Source organism: Bombyx mori, chromosome 15, assembly GCF_030269925.1.
Source record: "Bombyx mori chromosome 15, ASM3026992v2".
Taxonomy (NCBI): Eukaryota; Metazoa; Arthropoda; class Insecta; order Lepidoptera; family Bombycidae; genus Bombyx; species Bombyx mori.
The window spans coordinates 12,916,084-12,926,126 of NC_085121.1; positions in this window are offsets into that span (position 1 = coordinate 12,916,084).

The following is a 10,043-nucleotide window of genomic DNA, read 5'->3' on the forward strand; positions in this document are numbered from 1 at the left end:
GTACGGTTACCGGGGTCCCTAAGCCTGCCCCTAGTATTAGAGCTGAAGGCATCTAATGCAAAGGTTATTGGATCTGATGGATCCGTAAGGACGTGTCTAGGGCGTCGACGGTGACTGGCTCCTGCATGATCAGGATTCGGGGAGTAGTCAGCGGCGGCAACGATAAGGCGATTATCATGACGCATAGCCTTATCGAAGTATCGTTCCGACGCTGACTTCATGTATTTCCGAATTGATTCGATGCCCAGGTCGTCGTGTAGGTCAACGTTCCTCACGAACCACGGAGCCCCGACAGCTAACCTGCAAAAGCGGGATTGTAGGGATTGGAGGGTGTCTATGTGTGTGCGGGCCGCGTGAGCGAACACCACACTCGCGTAAGTCATGACGGGCCTTATGCAAGTTTTGTAAAGTGTCACCTTGTTCCGAAGGGACATTTTACTCCGCTTACAGATCATGGGGTAGAGTCTACCGAGAATAAACGCGGCACGGTCACCGACTGATTTTATATGCGGGCGGAATGTCATCGATGCATCCAGGGTAACGCCCAGGTACTTGACCTTCCTGGCCCAGGGTATGGGTTGTCTAAAGAGAGTAATCGGGGGTGTGAGATTCCTCCTCCTAATCCGGGAGGAAATCCGTGTGGAGCTTCCCCTCTGAAATAGCACCGCAGTACTTTTCGCTGGGTTGATGTCTATGCGCCATTTTCGGAACCACTGTCCTAGGGCTAGGGCTGCGCTCTGAAGCTTCTTCGCGATTAGGGACTTATTTCTACTAGAATAGTAAACAGTCGTGTCGTCGGAGAATAAAGCTAAATGGGTCGGCGGCGACCGGGGAATATCGTTGACGAATAAGCTAAATAGGAGGGGTGAGAGGACAGAGCCTTGCGGGACTCCAGCTGTGAGAGGTCGTGGGGAGGAGCGGATTCCCTCGACTCGATATCGAAAAGAGCGGTTCGACAAGAAGTCCCGTATGATGAGCACGAGACTATCCGGCACGCCCATGTTGAATAGTTTGAAAATCAAACCATTGTGCCAGACTTTGTCGAACGCTTTTGCGACGTCGAAGAAGAGAGCTCCCGTGTATAACGGTTTTGGTCGATTAAGCCCCACAAGAATGTGCTCCGTGAGGCGGTGCACCTGTTGAACGCATGAGTGATTTGTACGAAATCCGAATTGTTCATCGATGAGAATGCCCTTGGATGAGACGAAATCTCTGAGGCGCTTGTAGAGCAGACGCTCATACAGTTTGCCTAGAGACATGAGGAGGCTAATCGGGCGGTAGCTCGTCGGATGATTTTTTGGTTTACCGGGCTTATGTATGCCGATAACGTCCGCTTCTTTCCACACCGCGGGAAAGATACAGTTCGCCATAGCGGCATTGAAAATAGATGCCAACATCACGATGAGTTGGACGGGTAGAAGTTTAATAACGCGGTTAGATATGCCGTCGGAACCGGGAGCCTTGCGAGGACGTAGGTCTTTGATCAAGTCTTTAACTTCTATCGGGGTGACGGGTGGTAACGCATCCGAGGGTGGCAAGGAGGCTCTGCGTTCTACCTCACTGTCTACTAATTCTACATGAACAGGGTCCACGGATTGAGTACTGGGCGTGCACTGGGTTTGCAATGTATCGGCCAGTAGCTCTGCTTTTTCGTCATCATCGAACGCCGCGAGTCGGCCTGAGGGGCCTACGAGGGGGGGCATAGTTACTACCGTATCCGATTTGAGAGTACGAGCTAGGCGGTAGTAAGACCTTTGGGAGGGCGCGAGTCCTTCTAAGAAATCAGACCATCTGGCATCTCGGACTTCGGCGATGCGAGACTTTACGTCGCGTTGTAGGGCACGCATTCGAATACGATTTTCCGCGGTAGGATACCTGTCGTAGGCGCGTATCGAGGCGTTCTTAGCTCTAAGGAGTTCCCTAATATCGTCGGACAATTTGAAGCGGTGAAGGAAGTCCTCCGCTACAACTTGTTTCGATGACCTATCTAATGTCGAGGTGATGTGTGATGTTAAGATGTCTATGGCTTCAGCGGTATCCTGAGGAGACGGGGTAGAGTCCGGGTTAAACGGGAGCGATGGTGGATCAGATTCAGCCAGGCTGATGCCCAGCGTGTGCCAATCCACCACAGTCCTCGTGACGGGAACGGAATCGGGAGCGCGACCGAGCTTCATAACGACGGGACGGTGGTCTGAATCTAACTCTGAAACTACTTCAATCGAGTGTAAGCGCAGAGTTACGTTTTTTAATAACGCTATGTCGAGTATATCCGGGCGATGCGCGATATTTAGCGGGTAGTGAGTCGGGGTTAGCGGAGCGACGATATCGAAGGCGAGATCATCGACTAACGCGTCAAGCCGCCTACCATTCGGGGTTGTGGTGTGTGAGTTCCACCTGATGTGTTTACAATTTAGGTCGCCCGCCAGAATGACAGAGCTCCCCATACCGAGCAGCGCCTCGATATCACTGCTTAGAACGATCTTATCCGGTGGAAGATAAACGGACGCGATAACGATCGGCGCGTGTCCCGTCAGTGAGATTCGGCACACTGATGCTTCGATATTAGCGAGCGCGGGAGGATCGAGCGGGACGCAATGCAGGGCTCTTCTATAGTAAATGACGGTACCACCACCACGGGCAGAGAGCCTGTCGTTCCTGACCATGTTATAGTTCGCGATTTTAGGGTCACGGCGCGCGGGCTTAAGTAGGGTCTCCTGCACTAAAAAGATATCAATTTGATGGTCACGCAAAAAGTCAGAAACCTGATCACGTTGATTTGCGAGACCGTAAGCGTTAAAAATTCCTATCGTTACGGATAGGGGCTTTATTCTACTTATATACGCCATTGATTACCGGCGGAGTGAGGGGAGGACGTACGTATTTAATGACGCGTATACGTCGGCGTATTCCTGCACAACGGCGATAAAGTGTTGTGCAGTGGAGGCAGCGCGAATGGCGTCGCCCAAAGCGTTAACGCGCTCAAAGTTGATCGACTGAAAGAAGTCGATCGCTAAAGCGAGATTTTCGGACGCGGTCGGAGGGCAAGTCGCGGGAGAGGGACGAGTCGCGGGGGCGGGACGAATCGCGGAGGAGGGAGTTGTAGCCGTGTTCGTGTACGGCAACGGTTTTGCCCAGGCCGAGACACTGGGCACCGCCGCCGGAACGAACGCTGGCTTAGCCTGCGACGCAGAAGGTGCCGAGGCTTTGATGTCTGGGCCGGAAGCTCGGAGGCGGTTTTGGCGGGCGACGCGGCGATTTATTTTAGGGGCTCGGGGGCAACCACGGTAATTCGCGGGGTGACCCTGTGTTCGACACAGGACGCAGCTAGGCGGTTCCGTCGCGGTTTTTTGGTCGCGAGCGCAGAGGGCCGTGGCGTGATCGCCCAAACACTTAACACATCGGGGGCGCGCGTGACAGTTACGGGAAGAGTGCCCGTACAATTGACAGTTATGGCACTGGCTAGGAGTGCCTTTTTTATGGGGGGCTTCGACAGCGATACCAGAGAGCCTACAGACGGTCTGTGTGTTAAAGATTTTCTTACCCTCGGGGGTAGGCTGGAGAGCGACTAGAACCATATTATATGGCTCCCTACCGCGACCGGTGTGCATACGGTGCACAGAATTCACTGGTAGGCCTTGTTCATACAGGTCGGCTTTTACGAGCTCTACATCTAACTCTTTAGGGATTCCGCGTATTACAACGCGGAGTTCGCGCTCCTCCTGGAGCGTATACGTATGGAAACTTATACGCTCCTTACGGAGGTAAGAAGAGAGGGCCCTATGGTCGTCGGGTGTTTGAACCTTAATTTGAATGCCGTTCGCGAGGTTACGGGCATTCGTGAAATTTATATTTTTGGCCTTAAGGGCTAGGCAAACTCGATCCCAAGCTGCCTTCTCCTGAAGGATAACCGGGGGAGGGGTCTGGGTTTTATTTTGTGCCACCGGACGCGGCGACGGAGTGGCACGGGCTGGGGGCGCAACGGGAGTCTGAGGGCGGGGGCGCGACGCGTTCACGGCTTTGCTAATTTTAGCGGCCGCGGGAGCTCGAGACTCCGCGGCACGCTTCTTACCCTTCTGTACCAGGGTGAATCCATCCGTCGATGAGGCGGGGGCGAGGTCGACCTCCATGTCCGAGTCAGAGTCGGAGCACGAGGAGGCGGGTGCAGGCGACCTACGAGCAAGTGTAGGTGTTTTAGAGGGCGCGACGGAGGCCGCGGATGATCGCTCAGCTGAAACGATGGTCACGGCGGACGACGCAGCAGCTTTTCTCGCCAGTATAGGCGACACGGGAGCGGCAGGCACGACAGAGGCTGCGGTGCTCAATGCAGAAGCTCTGCACGCAGGTACAGGCGACGCAGGAGCAGCGAGCGCGGCGGAGTCCCCGAGAGGGCTCGCAGTGTGATTGGCCTTGAAGGCCAGAAACTCCGAGGCGAGCTGTGGGTGGCGAAGTCGGAGGAATTCCGCGAATACAGCGTCCATGATCGCTGAGTACCCAGGTGGGGCGGCCCCGGGTCTTGAAAACACTCGCCTTGCGGCGAGGCCCCAACTTCTCGGACCTGAGCGGTTCTATTGAACACAGGTGGCAATGCGGCGCGATTACTACAGGACAAAGAAAAAGCACAACAAAACAGAAATTACGAAAAGAAACAAAACAAATAAATACTTGCAGGAAACCACTTTGTCGGCAAATGTTCCACGAACACAAAAATAACTAAAACAAAACAAATAAAAGCTTCCAGGAAACACACTTGGTCGGCAGATGTATCACGAACACAGGCCGCGCGAACAATGGCCGGGCTAACAAAAGCCGGGCGAACAAAGACCGGGCGATCGAGTGGACGATGAGCACGTCCGCACGTGACGGGTGCCTCTATCGGAATGTTGCATAATTCACTCATGCATTTAAATTACTTCATTAAACTAAATGATTGTAATGTACTTTATTGGTTCATTTCCAATTAAATGCAGGTAAACACATCACTTGAAAATCGCTGGGCCGAATAATATTGTTTCGAAACAAAGTTATAGAAGATTTATCGGTAAATTCAACAAATCAACTAACGAATACAAACAGGAATAAACGCGAAATGAAACAGTAATACCAGAGCGGTAGGCAGCGGCTTTCGAGCGGTAGGCAGCGGCTTGGCTCTGCCCCTGGCATTGCTGAAGTCCATGGGCGACAGTAACCACTCACCATCAGGTGGGCCGTATGCATACGAGCATTGCCTACAAGGGCAATAAAAAAAATTAAAAAAAAAGAAGCTAGTTTTATGAAAACTGGAAACAATCATTAAAAAAAAAAACTATTTTGTATGTTAATTTCGTCAAATTTCATTTAAAACTTCATTTATTGACAAGATGACCCCTTATAAGTTAAGTTGTTTCAATCAAATCGAATAAGGAAACACTTAGGCAGTGATTTGACCCGCATGTCTGTCACTGCGATACGCTCACCAGTGACCTAAATGAAGATCAATTATGTTTATATTAAGTACGCCATTAGTGTATTTGTACGTCCAGGGCTCTGAAACTGCGATGCTTTAAGACAAATATTTTTTTGTACGGAGACTATCGACATCTTTTAGCGAATGCCCCTTGTATGCGCTTCTGATTGTGGTATACACAACTTGAGATTTAGATAGAACGAAATCACTGATAGTCAAAGAATTTCCGTTTATTACATACTTCGTTAACAAGTTACTAATTATATTTTTTTTTATTGCCCTTGTAGGCAGACGAGCATGCGGCCCACCTGATGGTGAGTGGTTACCGTCGCCCATGGACTTCAGCAATGCCAGGGGCAGAGCCAAGCCGCTGCCTACCGCGTATGTGGGTACCGCTGTATATGAGTGCTGGACGTGTATTGGCGCTTTGTACTACGATTTCAGTAAAGCGATGTAAAAGTGCTGATGTTAATACGCGCGTGCCCTGTATACATAGGCGGCACTGAAAATTTCGGGAATTAACGAAGTGACACAACATTACTATTTAAAAATGTATTTATTGCTTTTCGAAGTATTCTCCGCGAAATTTGACACATTTTTCCATACGATGGAACCAATCATTGAAGCAACCATTCCATTCGGAAGTTGGGGTCTCCAAAATGGCCGTTTTGTAGGCGTCCACAGCTTCTTCAGGTGATGAAAATCTCTGTCCACGCAATTTATTCTTTATTTTAGGGAAAGTATAGAAATCATTAGGGCTTAGGTCGGGGCTGTACGGCGGATGGTCTAATAATTCTATGTTTTCTTGCTCTAAAAACTCTTTTGTTCTGTGCGCGGTGTGAGAACTCGCATTGTCGTGATGGAGGATGATGCGGCGGTTGCAGTTCTCTTTACGGAGTTCAGAAACGACCTGTGGCAAACAAATGCTAGCATACCATTCTGCATTAACCGTTCTTTGTCCCTCAAGAGGAATAGTCGTAACATGGCCGGTTTTGGAGACAAACGTGGCCACCATTTTTTTGCAACACTCCGTGAACGAACAATTTTTGTTGGCTTTAACTCATTTTCGAACACCCAAACTCGTGACTGGTTTTTGGTTTCGGGTTCGTACGCGTATATCCAGGATTCGTCACCTGATGCAATGTTGTATACAGCATTTCAGGATCCTGCGTGGAATTTTTCGAGAGTTCTGACGCACCAAGTAACGCGAGCCGCTTTATGCTCTTCACAGAGCGAATGCGGGGAAAACAATACTATAACATACTCGATTTCTTTTAGATCGTAACTTATATAGGCAAACCTTTCTCTCGCAGAAGAAGGAAACATTATTAAATTATTCCCATGTAAGCGAAATTTATCATGGCACTACACATTTCATATTAGATTGTTCAGTTCTCCGGCTAACGAATTACGAATGCTTTCCCGATAACAAAGTAAATTCTTGTGTGTACAATATGTTGATAACATCAATCAGGTCATTGTTTCAGATCTGTTCTCGGTGGGATGTTTAATATGCGTCTCGTTTCTGTTAGCGTTCGATGGCAGATTTATTTGCCATCCGTTCGTTTGGTGCGTGAAATCAGTGTCGCCAACTGTTTGAAAACTTTCCCCCTAAAGCAATTTCAAAAACCACTAAATTCAAAACAAAACTCCCCAACGACGGACCAAGTATTTATTCATTACAATATAAGTAAAGAAATAAATAAAAATAATAAATAATTAGTTAATAACAATAGTTATTTAGTATTTTTAAGCATTTTTCTATATAAAATTTTATCCCTAAAAATATCCCCAAAAAATTTCACCCCCTAAAAAAATCCCTATATAGATTTTTCCCCTAAATTTGGGGGGAAAACCCCGGAGTTGGCATCACTGCGTGAAATCGGCTCCGCAATCACGCAGTGGAGGTTAAACAACTCTGATTTAGAGTTATTGAAATGGATTCTCTCGTCTCTCATTTATTTTACTATTTTAATGTTAGGTGCCCGACTGGCATGAGACTCTCGGGTTGTTAGTTCCGGTATCGATCGGGGACGCGTGTGTTCCGCTTCAAAGTCTGGCGCGCACTAATTGGGGGTGCGAATGATGCAATAGATGCGCGGGCGCGGGTAGCGCGGGGTGGGTCGTCGCGGCACGGACCTGAGTCACAGTCCCTTTTGCTACTGTTGCCCCGCGAAACGGAACGCTGCGTTATGTTAAATTTTTTTTTTTATAAATAATTTGGCTCTAACGCCTTTGGCATTGATTTTGCCAATGTCAAAGTATTTACGAAAATGACAGGTGTGTAGAGAGGGAAAAAATTACTAAATCTAAATACAAATAAATTTGGTCGGTTTTTCCATACGCGAATCTGTGGTTTTAAGAGCAACTCAAACAAATATATGAACTACTTTAACTACTACTAACTGAACTACTTTAACTTTTACTAATAAACTACTTTAGAGATAAATATTATTAGCAGATAAATGATTTATTTGATTTTATCCTATATCAATATCTAGTTGTTTAAAATAAACATAAAAGATTTATGAAAGCTTTACACTTCGAACAAATAAAATCCACAGAGAGCTAAAAATCGAAAAAGAATACGCAGGCGTACGTTGAATTATTTTCATTTTCGTATTATTTTCATTTTCATTTCGGGAGAACAAAAGACTTATGAAGTTGAAAAGGTCATTAAAATATATCGGTAAGCAGCGGCTTGGCTCTGCCTCTGTCATTGCTGAAGTCCATGGGCGACGGTAACCACTCACCATCAGGTGGGCCGTATGCTCGTCTGCCTACAAGGGCAATAAAAAAAAAGCTCGGAAACCATTCGGGAAGATCATGAACTTGTACCGATTCGAAGCTCGTATCGAACACTATAAATTATCTGAACATGCCATTTGTTGTGTGAACAAGATAAAACCGACATAAAGTGGACATAACAACGAAGACATATCTGTCTTTAGTAATAATAAATATAGAATTATTTCGGTGCATTAGCAGATAAACTAGTTTCGGTAACAATGCGTGGGCAGCGGATGCGACTCTTGAGTTTTGTATAATCTGTGTCGCAACAATAATTAATTACGGTCCTAATAAATACAATGATGATCATTATTTACTTGACAAATATTATTGTTCTTATAGCGGTTATCAAATAATTTGATTTAGAAAAAAAAAGTTTTATCAAATTAAATCAAATAAAAAAAAATTATTCAACAAAAATGAAAGTACATACTTGTTTAACGACAAAAAGAACTACCACCAATTCACAAAAACTGATCTTCGTCCTGAGAAGAACTGGCAAGAAACTCAGCGGGCACATCTTTTTATTTTTTATTTTGGATTATTATTAATTTTTTTTATATAGCCTGAGTCAAACCTGAGTCGAGCTACTCCCCTTCAGTCCACAGACGTCACTGTAAGACATAGGCCAAGGCTCGCTGCAATAATCTAACTTTGACAATATATAACATTAAAATACACATAATAAATCAACAGTTTAAATGTGAAACTATTTATATTATTTTAAGGAAACATATATTTGGCAGTTCCCAAAGTATAATCCAGCATAAACTAGCCCAGTAACAATAAAAATATACATATTTATTAAAAAAATTAATTGACCACCTCCACTCATTGTCTTATCTCGCCAGTGTGTTTATAGTGCGAGTTTTTTAACGTTCTCGATAGCGTAAACGTTACCTGAAAATTGTATGCACTATGCAGTTGGAACAGCGCCCCTAGCGGCAAACGTAGGCAAACGTTCCGACTCCATACAAATTTGACTTAACTTTTACGCTATCGAGAACGTTAAAAAACTCGCTCTAAGCATACAGTACTTAACGATTTTGTATTAAGTATTTACTCGAAGTGCTAAAATCCGTAGAAAATGCGATTCAACTTGCTGACGTCTATTTAGCAATACGTAGAACTTGTTTAATATTCCTTCGACGGTCTTGGACTACTACGAACGACACAATAGTATCTAGCCGGTATAAATGCATCGGACGTGCCGCAGTTGGCTTGCTCGGCCGCAATTTGCATCGATGCACTCAGTCCAGACGCTTTGGAAGCTTAATTGGTCGCCTCGAATGCGTGCGTGAATTTTATGTATATTTCTCGTATGTGTTCAGCCAGCCAGTTAAATCTTACGAAGGAGAGGATTTTACTGCGCTGGTAATATTGTTCGAATTATTTGGAAGATACAAATATGATATAATTAATATAAATATATATTTACTAACGATCACGCCACGTTAACTAGTACCGTGCTAAGTTCGTAAAGAACTTGTGTTACAGGTACCAGATAACGGAAATAAATATAAGATTTTTATTATACACATACATATATATATAATATACACCCATAACCCTGAAAAAGACATTTTATATTTATCATACAAATATGTTCCCTTGGCGGGATTCGAGCCCGCGACCCCCTTGTGTAGTGACCATGTCACTTACCACTACGCCAGACGGACGTTCCGATAATTCCAAGTGTAATAGCGAAATAGACATTTTTTTTCGATAAAATGTTTGTCCAGTGCAGTCCAATCGCGATTTAAACAGATGTTGCCGTCCACAAAGTAACAAATTGGTTTAAAAATACTTT